Below are 12,500 nucleotides of genomic sequence, written 5' to 3' on the forward strand. Positions count from 1 at the left end.
ATTTACCTTGTTAACATTTAACGTTGCACAAATTCATCATTCCTGTTACATGTAATATACAGGAGTGTTAGGTCATAAACAGCCCTAACCCTGAGCAGGTCATCTCTCTCACCTGCTGGCCTGCAGTGTGGACTGTGTCAGGCTGTCCTCCCCCTCTCCCCTCCCCCTCCGTGCCTCCCCCCTCCCCCAGCTCCAGGTGGATGTGGTCAGGGGAGGAGGGCGGGCGCGGCGAGGGGGGAGGAGCCCCGGGTGGAGTCCGAAGAATCCCCGTCCTCCGATAGGCTCTCGGACCAGGTGGAGACCAGCTTCTGAAGGCCGCTGATTCGCTCCAAGACGCTGTCGAGCGCCGCAAACACGTCCCCCCGCCCCCGCCTCGCCCCCCCCCCTCCCGCTCGGCGGCCAAGCCTAGCGGCGGGGCCGGCACGTTGTCGTAGGACGCTGACGCGGTGTTGGAGTGTCGCCAGGGGGCTCCGGACAGCCTCCTGCTCCCCCCTGCCCCCCCGTCTCCCCCCCGGCAACCATGGAAGCTTCCGGTACGCCAGTTGACTGAGGTGTCGTCTCTGGCGGAGAGGGGCAGGGTGTCGGTGAGGGCCATGGGGAAGGTTCCGGGCTTATGTCCCTGTGGGACCAGGAAGACCAGGCTCTCGTGCTGGTTGGGACAATTGTTCAAGTCCTGGTCCAGGATGCCTGGAGCCCTCTGGAGTAGCCTGTGGTGGTTCTGGACCTGGACCTGGGCCTGAGCCTGGGTCTGGGCCTGGGTCTGGGCCTGGTTCTGGGTCCGTTTGTAGTGACTGCGCACCCTGGCAACAGGGCTGGGGGTGCTGACTGCACTGCTGGACTCGGACAGGCTGTCGCTGCTGCCGGAGTGGTGGGGGGTGGACGGGGCGGGCGAGGGCCTGCCTGGGCCCTTCTCCTGGGGGCCGGACACGTCCAAGCACCTCCCCAGACTCTCCTCCTGGAGCACTGGGCTGCTGATCACCAACCTGGCCCTGCCCTCACCCTGGCCCAGACCTTGGCCCTGGCCTTGACCCAGACCTTGGCCCTCGGGGCAGCGCAGGCTAGAGGCCCCCCCCCGAAGCCTCAGCTTCTCCATCCTCCTCAGCAAGCCGGGGCCCCTCTTCCTGGGGGGCCTCTCCCGGGGGCCCTCCCCGCTGAGGCTGGGGGAGGGGGGCCCACTGGGGGAGGGGGGCCCGCCGGGCGACTCGTCCAGGGAGGAGCAGCGTGACGAGCTGGTCTCCCGGGGGTCGGAGGCGGAGTGGTGCCCTTCGTGACCTTCGCTCTCCGTGCTGCTGCCACTGCTGTGGGAGGACGGGTCCTCGCGGCGGTCGCTGATGATGTCACACGGGGCCGTCTCCCGGGGAACGGGGCTGTCGGGGGGAACGCAGGAAGTCCCTGGCCTCATCGCGACGCCAGCGACGTGTCTCCCTGTGATAGGTCCATCGGCTGCTGATGGCGCCAGGCTCCTCCTCCACAGACTCCTCCCCCTTACGACCGAGAGAAGAGGAACATCAGGGATCAGCAGTGCATCGTTGTAACCATTTCGGTGCTCAAAGTCAAGGAACATTAAAAATGGTCTGTCAAATCAAATAAGACATATTGTGGAGTTCATAGTAAGGTAGATTCATAAAAAATTATTGACAAAAATGTCCTGAATGTATGCTTCAACAAGTTAATCTCATGTTCAAAATGTAGTCAGGAACAAGTCTAACAAAAAGTGTGTGTGGGTGTGTATGTGTGGGTGCGTGCGTGTGTGTGTGCGTGTGTGGGTGTGCTAAGCTGTTTTCACGGCATTCATCCCTACTCACCCGTCTCTTTGATCTATGCAGCTCCAGTCTCATCTCCCCACATTTGTTTAAAGTGCTTAATCTCCTGAAGGAGAGGAGAGGGGAGGGGAGGAGAGAGGAGGGGAGAGGAGGGGAGAGGGGAGGGGAGGAGAGAGGAGGGGAGAGGAGGGGAGAGGGGAGGGAAGGGAAGGGAAGGGGAGGGGAGGAGAGGAGAGGAGAGGAGAGGAGAGGAGAGGAGAGGAGGGGAGGGGAGGCGAGGAGAGGAGGGGAGAGAAGGAGATAAGGGGAGGGGAGGCGAGGAGAGGAGGAGAACAGTTAGTTAGACAATCCAAAAACGGCACTGTTATGTCCAGGGACAGACAGACACACCTGTCACACACACACACACCTGTCACACACACACACCTGTCACACACACACCTGCTAAGTGAGTCTAGGGCATCTTTGTCCAGGAAGTCATGGTCCCTCCTTGCCAAGTCTACATCAACGGGGCCTCGGAATTCTGAAGAAACAAAACAGGAAGAATGTATTTATTCACCAGACGCTCGTATCCGCTGAGCAGATGCGAGCAAACAACACATTCAATTAATAAAATTGTGAAACTGTGTACTATCGATGAACACTTCTGTCTGTCTGAGATGGTGACGCGCTCGTTCGGCGTTGGGAGGGTGTTCTCTGTTTACCTCGGAATAACTGCACGTACTGGGGACAGCCGGCGGCTCTCAGCCAATCACACGCCTCCTTCGCTTCGATCTCTGCAAACAGAAAACAATTACCGTTTCAATTATGATTATCGTTTATTACGGAGCTCCCCGCCTGATCCGAACAGGGGCAAATATTTGTGGCCTAATCAGTCGTCTGTTTAAACATTTGTTTACGTTAGCGCTGCGAAAAGGGAGGGAAACCAAGAAGCTGTTGTTCCCTCTCTCCTCCTGGTGTCTCTTAGAGACGGCAGACAGGGCTGGTGTCTCTTAGAGACGGGAGGCAGAGGGCTGGTGTCCCTCTCTCTTTCCAGCCTCCCTCTCTCTCTCCAGCCTCCCTCTCTCTTTCCAGCCCTCCTCTCTCCAGCCCCCCCTCTCTCCATCCCTCCTCTCTCTCTCCAGCCCTCCTCTCTCTCTCCAGCCTCCCTCTCTCTCTCCAGCCTCCCTCTCTCTCTCTCCAGCTTCCCCCTCTCTCTCAGCCTCCCCCTCTCTCTCCAGCCTCCCCCTCTCTCTCCAGCCTCCCCCTCTCTCTCCAGCCTCCCCTTCATCCTTCCCTCATCCCCATGCAGTGTTCTCCCAGTGTTACGTAAGGATGATGCTATCTCAGAGGCCGAACAGGAAGCCCTTATCCTTCTCCAAACACCCTGCGCCGCCCAGGAAGGAAGTCCAGCTCTCAGGCTCTGGGGGCCCGTGATTAGACCCCGCCCCTCCGTGGCCACGCCAGGAAGCATGGAAGCGAGTGTGCGTGCTGGGTTGATGGTGTTACGTGCTTGGAGGCCTGTTTGGGTGTGTACGTGTGTGTGTGTGTGTGTGTACGTGTGTGTGTGTCTGCGTTCAAAAAGTTGGTTGACTAACAGGCCTGGGGCCTGACCTTAGCTGGGCTTCCTAGGAGAACACACAGACACACAGCTGCCACCATGAGCCCACCCAGGCCAACCCATTAGTCTCTCCCCCCTCTCTCTCCCCCTTCTCTCCCCCTTCTCTCCCCACTCTCTCCCCCTTCTCTCTCCCCCCTCCCTCCCCCCTGACTGACAGGAGAAAAGCTTTTATGAAGCCACACGAGACCCAGGAACATCTCTACCTCCTGACAGCTCTCACACACTCACACACATACTCACTTACAAACTCAACCACACACACACACTCACACACACACTCACTTACAAACTCAACCACACACACACACACTCACACGCACACTTGTCATCCAGAATGACGAGTTCCTGAGTGTGTCGCAAGCTTCTGGTACGGAGTGTGACAGAGGAGCCCGCGGTCGTGTTAGCAGGGGGAGACGAGGCATGAAAACACTGGAAAACAGGAGTCAGTCTGGGACTGGGAGAGGGAGGGAGGGAGGGAGGACGGAGGGGGAAGGGAGGGGGGGGAGGGAGGACGGAGGGGGGGGGAGGGAGGGAGGGAGGGGGGAGGGAGAAAGGGAGGGAGGGAAGACGGAGGGGGGAGGGAGGGAGGGAGGGAGAAAGGGAGGGAGAAAGGGAGGGAGGGGGGGAGGGAGGACGGAGGGGGGAGGGAGGAGGGGGGAGGGAAGGAGAGAGGGAGGGAGGGAGGAGGGGGGGGAGGGAAGGAGGGAACAAACACTTCCAAAGCTGTCTTCTGATCAACCATATCTCTTTCTAATTAGTTTTCACAAAGATGCTGCCAACTTTCTACTGGCTCAGAGACCACTACAAAAAGTGGATTAAGGAGTCAATTTCGTTAAAGTTCATTAGGTAAATGTTAATTCGAAAAAGTCCCAATAACCTCAACAAACAATCGCACCAGACAGCACCTGGATAGTCACAAAACAACATAATCTCTCCTAAATCTGTGAGTGGAACATAAACATCTCTGATGTCACTTCATAGGCTCCCAGCTGTTGGTTCTGGACCTGGACTAGCATGACTCTCCATCTGCAACTTGGGCCTGGGTTAGCTAACACCAGCTCAGACCATCTCTTCCCTACACCCCTCTATTCCTCTATCCCTCCACACCTCTATCCCCTCATCATGATGTCCCTCTACCCCTTCACACCCTCCGTTCCTCCCTCTCTCCACCCCTCTATCCCCCCCTCCCCAGGGCTGGTTGGCAGGTAGGGAGGGTATTAGCTCATAGGTACAAGTGTTCCTGCTGTTTTCTCTGGTTGCTAACAACAGCCTCCACACTTGCCAGTCCCCTCTCAGCCTTAAACCTCTCGGATCGGCCGTCCTCTCAGATTACAGCCCGTCTAATTGGAAGATTAGAGGAGTTCCTAGAAGAAAGGCCAGAGTGAGGTTGGCCAGATGACCGTCTGTAAACAAATCCTTGATCTTCAGAGGGAGAAGGAGATTCATGGGGGTTCATTCATGGTCGTTCGCAGTCTGGTGTATTTAACTCACCGGGGGGGAAACATACCCAGGTTCCTGGAACCTGAAGCACGTGTTTCGATCGTTTTCTTTATTTCGCTATTCTTCCAATTTCTGGAATCCCAGCAAGTTATCATTAGAGTTACTGTCATTACCATGGTCACTGTAGTCACGGAAACTCCAATATTACGTAACTACTATTAGTCTCCGACAGCAGACACACACACACACACTCTCTCCTTACGTCTCAGCTCAGTTATTCCATATTCGAACCGTTTCATCATTAGATGTTATGTGCTGTAGAAGAACAGTTAATGGACTGGTTGATCTCAATCTGTCACATCTCTGCTCGTTTTAGTAAATAATACACAGCTGCAGTATCTCTCTCTATTTCTCTCTCTCTTTCTCTCTCTCTGTGGATGGAAGTCCCTCTGGAAATTCCATACACTTCTAAAGCCGTTTTCTCAGAACATATCACTTTCTAATCAGTTGTATTACAATGATACTTTATACTGGTACAGACACACACACTATCTGTGTAGCAGCTGACACACACACACACACACACACACACACAGTCTTCCCACAGTTGTGCCCTGTTCACATATTTTACAATCCCCAAAAAATACATTTTCCATGCTAATAAAACTGTCTGTAAAAATCTTTACTCACTGGTGATCAACATGTTGAATGATCTTCGTTTAAACAAACTTGTTTAAACAAACTTGAGCAAACTTCATCAAGGGTCCACTCAACTTCTGCTGGAGGTGTTGATGGACTGACCCACTTGGACCTATTTCGAGGGATAACTAAATTCACACTGAGGCAGAAATGTACTGAACACATTCACTCCTCATGTGCTGCCTTGTCCTTCACATGAGACAGAGAGATCACTGTACGGCCCTTTCTCCTCTCTGGCCGGGGCGTACCAACTACACACCCTGTGGGGGGGGGGGGGGCACGGGGGGGGGTCTCCAAAATGTTGACCCAAACGATTGAGCCTGTTGACTTCAACACAAGCTTGACTTCCTGTCAAATTAATTGACTTCAACCAAACTCTATATCCTAAACGTTGAAACGGACGCGACAATATTTTACAGGGCAGTCATAAATATTGATGTGACCAAAGTTGAGTGCATACCATCCTCTCCCCCCTCCCTCCAGTGGAATGGTTGATCCCAGAGATGATTGCCCAGAAGTCTGACCTGACATTTCCATTCACTGATGGTTCTGAGGGCAGTGGCACGGAGGGAAAGTGGGACCTGTGAGTTGGAAGTTAACTTGTGTTTCCTACTGACGCTGCGGGCAAACAGAAAGGTTCAGGTTTCAGCCTAAACAGGCTGGAACAGGAGGTGAAAGGTCATACAAAATGTATGAGGCTTCCATGTACAGTTCTTCCATGTACAGTCGTTGCCATACGTTTTGGCAATGACAAATGTTGTGTTTTGCAAAGTTTGCTGGCTCAGTATTTGAGGAAAATGTTTTCACATGTTTCTATAAAAACAAAAAAAATGGCACATTTCATATTTTGTAAGCTTTTTTGGGCCCCATAATTCCAATATATGCAAATAGTCCCCTCTTTTACAGCAGTCAATCTGCTCTCCTCGGAGCTCCTCTCCTCGGAGCTCCTCTCCTCCACTTGCGACAGCGCCGCCATCAGCCATAATGCCCCATTTACTGCGTAGGTGTTGGATAATGTCCCTTTAAATGGCGAAAAGCCCTTTCCGAGAGCGCACCCTGGTCTCGCTACATTAATCCACAAGTGAGGAGGACAGAGAAGCAAAAGAAATAGAAACAGCTAATGACTTTCATCCCCGAGATGCGGGAGAAGGCCTCGCGCCCACGCGAGGAGGCCGTCTAGAAGAGTTAAACACTGGGAGGGGGAGTTCTCCACAGTGGTTAGGGTTAACTATGACACAGGCTGATAAACAAATAACCACGGTAACCAATCCGATGCGATGGGTGATGTCGGGATGAAGACGACGTAAAGATGGGCCTTGGGAAACGCGACGACCTGCGTCGTGCTGTGCGCGGAGGACAGGGGTCACGAGGTCACCGGGGGGGGGGAGAGGACGTGGGGGGTGGTGGGGCGAGAGAGGGGGTGTGTTGTGGGTGGGGTGGTGGGGGGGGAAAGACGGGTCCATAAGTGTCACCAAACACACCAGCCCCCCCCCCCCCCCCCCACCTCTCCACAGACCTCATGTGCGTGTCGGAACTTGCACGACTGGGATGACGGGAAAATGTCTGTGATTAACCGTCGTTCCGCCATCTTTCCTCCCCGGAGGACGCAACGCTCGCACGCCAACTCCCACGTCTTCCCTCTCACTCCCTCTCCTCCTCCCCCTCTCCCTCCCTCCCCTCCTCCTCCCCCCTCTCCCTCCCTCTTCCCCCTCTCTCCCCTCCTCCTCCCCCTTCCCCTCCCTCTCCTCCTCCCCCTCCCTCTCCTCTTCCCCCTCCCTCTCCTCCTCCCCCTCTCCCTCCCTCCCTCTCCTCCTCCAGCCCAGAATACAAGCCAACAGTCGATCCTCTCACCCTCCTCTTCTTCACTCCTTTTATGATGTGGATGAGCTTGCGGCTCCTCTGCTGGCCGCCTGTCTGCATGGATGTGTTTTACCGGCTGTGTTTTACCGGCTGCTCGTCTGCTTCCGACTGATCTTTATTTACGGCCACGGAGACTGTAACCATGGGGACGGCAGCCGCACCAGCCTGCGGGCGAGGAACGGCAGGGTGTGTAAACAGGAAGCTGGGGAGGTGAGGATATGGGACAAGTTTATGAGAGGCCACGTTTGTGTGTGTGTGTGTTTGAAGGACAGAGGCAGGAGCGTGTGTGTGTGTGTGTGTGTGTGTGAGAGAGAGAGTGTAAGCCTGTCGCCCTTTTGTTTTGTCGGGGTCATGAACTAGAAGAACCGCCCTCCTGAGGTCATGACCTCCAGGTTTGGCATCGGCCGTGTTGACCTTTGACCTGGCCAGTGTAGTCCAGAGTTACGCAACAACACGCTTCCTCTTCCCAGGCAGACTGAGGCCGGGGCGTCAGAGGAGATGAAACACTGCAACACTCCCACACAAGAGAATGTGTATGTGTGTGTGACCATGGGTATGTGTACGCGTGTGTGTAAACATGTGTATGTGTGTGCGTGTGTGTAAACATATGTATGTGTGTGTGACCATGTGTATGTGTGTATGATTTGATTTCTTGAGGGAGGATATATAAAGCAGTGTCTTGTTTACTCTCACAGGACATTGTTTCTATTTGAGTGTTTTTCCTGGCTGTTGCATGTGTGTGTGTGTGTGTTTGTACGTAGACATGCACTGAATGCCTATGTGTGTGTGTGTGTGTAATCTGAACCCAGTCTCTGAGTCTTAGGCCAGGCATTTCCGATGCTGCAGAAGGGAAGCCATTGGTCCCAGAACTGTGTCCTTCCCTTCCTACACACACACACACACACACACACACACACACACACACACACACACACACACACACGCACACACACCCTCATGACATTTAGTCATTTAGCAGACGCTCTTATCCAGAGCGACTTACAGTAAGTACAGGGACATTCCCCCGTGGCAAGTAGGGTGACAGCTTGGTGTACTAACCAGTCTGTACAGGAAATGCTGACTGACAAACCTAAGAATAGAATCTGTGTACACATTATTAGTGGCTCACTTTCCTGCATTTTCCCCCTCAATGGATAGTACGGTTGAAAGAACAGAACAGCGGGGAATGTCTGTGTATTAGCATGTGTGTGTCTTTGTGTGTCTTCTATGTGGAGACTGGAATAGCTCACATATCCCTGAGGTAATTTCTCTAAACAAGTTCATTTGTAAAAAAATCTTCTCTAGAACAGACCTTGGATCTCTGTACGGTGTGGAGGTCTATTCTTTATGTATTTTACTGACTAGACTTCATAATCACACCCACCTTTCCATTTCAGTCTCAGAACAATATTCACATCTCTCAGAAAGTTCCTTCACAAAAGTTTTAACACGTGAGAAAGTGTTGCTTTTTCCAGTAAAAGAAAACCAAACTTTCTTATTAATAATCTCATTGTGCTCTGAAGTGTGTGCGTGTGTCTGTGTGTGTGTGTGTGGGGGGGGGGGGGGGGTACAACTCTTGACAATCTGCTCCATTTGAAGTTCTGGCTGGAACAATGGAGCGAGCTCTGGCATTCTGACTGTGAACATTCTAACTGTGAACATTCTAATCATCAACATTCCGACTGCGAACACTCTGCGAATCGTTCCGACTGTGAACAATCCAACCAATATTTGGACGGCGACAAAACGCCGACAGCGGAGTCCCTCCCATATCTCTCGCTCTCTCGCTCTCTCCCTCTCTCCCACCGCCAGAGGAAGCGCGGTCGTCCGACCAAATCGATCGCCCCACTCAGTCCGGCCCGGGATTCGTTGACGCTAAATACCCAATCAGGGCCCTTAATTACATTCTGACTGAGGATGGAGGACGTCTTCCTGTTGTGCTCATCAGACGGACAGATGGGCACCAGAGCGACACAAAGACTCCATCTGCCTTCCCTGTTCTTCCCTCCTCTCTGACACATCCTATCCTTAACAGAGCGTGTGGAAACCTCTCCAAAGATGTCTGGCACAGACCCACAGAAGAGCCATTCAGACAGCACACACACACACACACACACACATAGAAGAGGCTGGGGTTCAGGTGCTGGCTGGGCTGAATGATGCGGAGAGAAAGGAGAGAGAGAGAGAGAGAGAGAGGAGGAGAGGGACATGCATTCTCTGCTCTCTCTTTACTGTGCTGGTTCCTCACCACCCAGCAGTGCGAGAGCCAGGGTGTACATTCAGAGCAGGGGGTATGCAAACAGTTTAGAAGGTAATCTCCCCTGGATAAGCTGCCTCTAAGCTCCTGCCAGCCTCAGAAGTCGGCAATGTAGACGGGAACACACTTATGGACATGTGCAGACACAATGTAGCACACACACGCACACACACAGACACGTACACACACACATACACACTCCTATAGTATGTCACTTTGTTGCATTACCGTTTCCTTTGTTGTGTGAATGTGAGTGCGTGTGAGTGCGACTGTGTGTGTGCAAGTGTGAGTGTGTTACTGCTTCTGTGCTGCTGCCCTCATTTGCTTTTCAGTGTGACACCATCTCTTTTCCTCCATGGCTGGAAACAGCAGTTTGGCTGAGCAGTGGTGCGAGACCGGGAAGATCACACACACACACACATACACACTAACACACAATCACACACTCTCAGATACATACGTACACACACACACACACACATACACTCACACACATACCCTCTATCTCCCCTCTCTGACCAGCTTAAACCGCCACCACACCAGGGAAAGATGATGTCATCGGGAGGGGTAGATCACATGATTGCGATGTTCCTCTGTATCTAGACCAGTGGTGACTGGGCTAGGTGGGGGATATCGACGAGGCAAGCTCTCAATCATCTCAACACACTATGTTTGGTTATTATGTTTGAGTCTGGCGTTCCCTGGTTAGTTAGTCTGCAGGAATGCAGGAAGAGAGAGACGGCGTTTGAAGACGGCGCCGGTGGCTAGAAGCAGAACTGGAAACTCCCTACAGTGTCATAGTCCTCCTGTCTGTCTCTCCTCTCTCTCCTGTCTGTCTCTCCTCTCTCTCCTGTCTGTCTCTCCCCTCTCTCCTGTCTGTCTCTCCTCTCTCCTGTCTGTCTCTCCTCTCTCCTGTCTGTCTCTCCTCTCTCCTGTCTGTCTCTCCTCTCTCCTGTCTGTCTCTCCCTCTTTCCTGTCTGTCTATCCTCTCTCCTGTCTGTCTCTCCTCTCTCCTGTCTGTCTCTCCTCCTTCCTGTCTGTCTGTCTGAGTGAGACGTTTAGCTGGGACGCTTTGCTGTCTCTCACCATCAGGAAGCCCTATTAGCTCTAATGGCAGGAGACACGACACTGCCTGGAGAGGACAGAGAGCCAGACACACACAGTGATGTCTGCCTGCCTGCCTGCCTGCCTGCCTGCCTGCCTGCCTGCCTGCCTGCCTGCCTGCCTGCCTGCCTGCCTGCCTGCCTGCCTGCCTGTCTGTCTGCCTGTCTGCCTGTCTGTCTGCCTGTCTGTCTTTAACCCAACACCTTCCCCTGAACAGGCCCTAGTCATGGGGGGGGGGGGGGGGGGGAAGGGAGACACGTTGGGGAGCATAGGTGATAAATGGAGAGAAGGAGGGAGACAGAGGAGACAGGGAGTGTGTGTGTGTGTGTGAGAGAGGGAAGGAGGCAGAGAGAGAGAGAGAGAGAGAGAGAGAGAGAGAGAGAGACCGTGTGTATGAGAAGGGGAGAGAAGAGAGAGAGGGGATAATAGGACACAAATAATAATTGAGGTTGAAACTAAGTAAAAGAGAAAAGAGGAGGCTGGAAGAAAGGATTAGAAGTAGTCTGGCTTCCACTGGCTTGTTTGTCCTTGTGACCAACCTTCACCACATCTGATCCCTTCTACCGCTCCCTTTCTCTCTCTCTCTCTCTCTCTCTTCTTCTCCCTCTCTGTCTTCCTCTCTCTCTCCTGTCTGTTCCTCTCTCTCTCTCCCCCCCGATCCCTCTCTCTTTCCTGTCTGTTCCTCTCTCTCTCTCCCCCCCGCTCCCTCTCTCTCTTGCCTATCTTCAGACTCCCATTTTAATTAGCACCTCTCTCTGTCTCACTTACCGCCAATTTACAGGAGTCTCCTGGTCTCCCAGCACAGAGTCCAATGGACAAGACCTCCTTCCCAACCCCCCTCTCTCCTCCAGGCTACAACACACACACACACACACACACACACACACACACACACACACACACACACACACACACACACACACACACACACACACACACACACACACACACACACACACACACACACACACACACACACACACACTGCCCGGCCTGCCTCCCCTCCCCTCCCTACCTCAACCCAATAAACCTCTGTGACTGATTCTCTCCACCAAAATTCCCTATCGTCTCTCTTATTGGCCATTCATAACCCATTTTTGAAGTGTTAATGGCCGGCCATATTTAAGCTGCCAGTGGTTAATATACACTTCCTCCGGTTACACTAAATCTTAGAGACTGTGTTTTTTGGGCTTGGACAGAGGAGAGGGTTGGGGGGTGGGGTGGGAGGGGGGTGGGTGGGTGGGTGGGTTGCGGTTGGCTGGTGTCCACATTTTGTGTCTCCATGCTTTGATGTGAGGTGGGCATTAGTCCATCACTTTCTCTCTTTCTCTCCTTTCCGTGGGTTTGCTAACCCACACACACACACCCACACACACACCAACACACCCCCCCCACCCACACAAACGCATGCATTCCACCTGCGTCCCCTGTGCCAGACTGACAGCCGTGACCAGGTGTGACCCAGAGCAGAGCTGAACCAGAGCAGAGCTGACCCAGAGCAGAGCTGACCCAGAGCAGAGCTGAACCAGAGCAGAGCTGAACCAGAGCAGAGCTGACCCAGAGCAGAGCTGACCCAGAGCAGAGCTGAACCAGAGCAGAGCTGACCCAGAGCAGAGCTGACCCAGAGCAGAGCTGAACCAGAGCAGAGCTGACCCAGAGCAGAGCTGAACCAGAGCAGAGCTGACCCAGAGCAGAGCTGAACCAGAGCAGAGCAGACCCAGAGCAGAGCTGACCCAGAGCAGAGCTGAACCAGAGCAGAGCTGACCCAGAGCAGAGC

The 12,500-nt window shown here is 53.5% G+C and overlaps 1 pseudogene; it reads right to left on the reverse strand.

Annotated features, from left to right (window-relative positions):
- Positions 1-108: 108 nt before the first annotated feature.
- LOC136933280 (rho GTPase-activating protein 7-like) lies at positions 109-5,679 on the reverse strand (annotated as a pseudogene).
- Positions 5,680-12,500: the final 6,821 nt, after the last annotated feature.

Source organism: Osmerus mordax, chromosome 25, assembly GCF_038355195.1.
Source record: "Osmerus mordax isolate fOsmMor3 chromosome 25, fOsmMor3.pri, whole genome shotgun sequence".
Taxonomy (NCBI): domain Eukaryota; kingdom Metazoa; phylum Chordata; class Actinopteri; order Osmeriformes; family Osmeridae; genus Osmerus; species Osmerus mordax.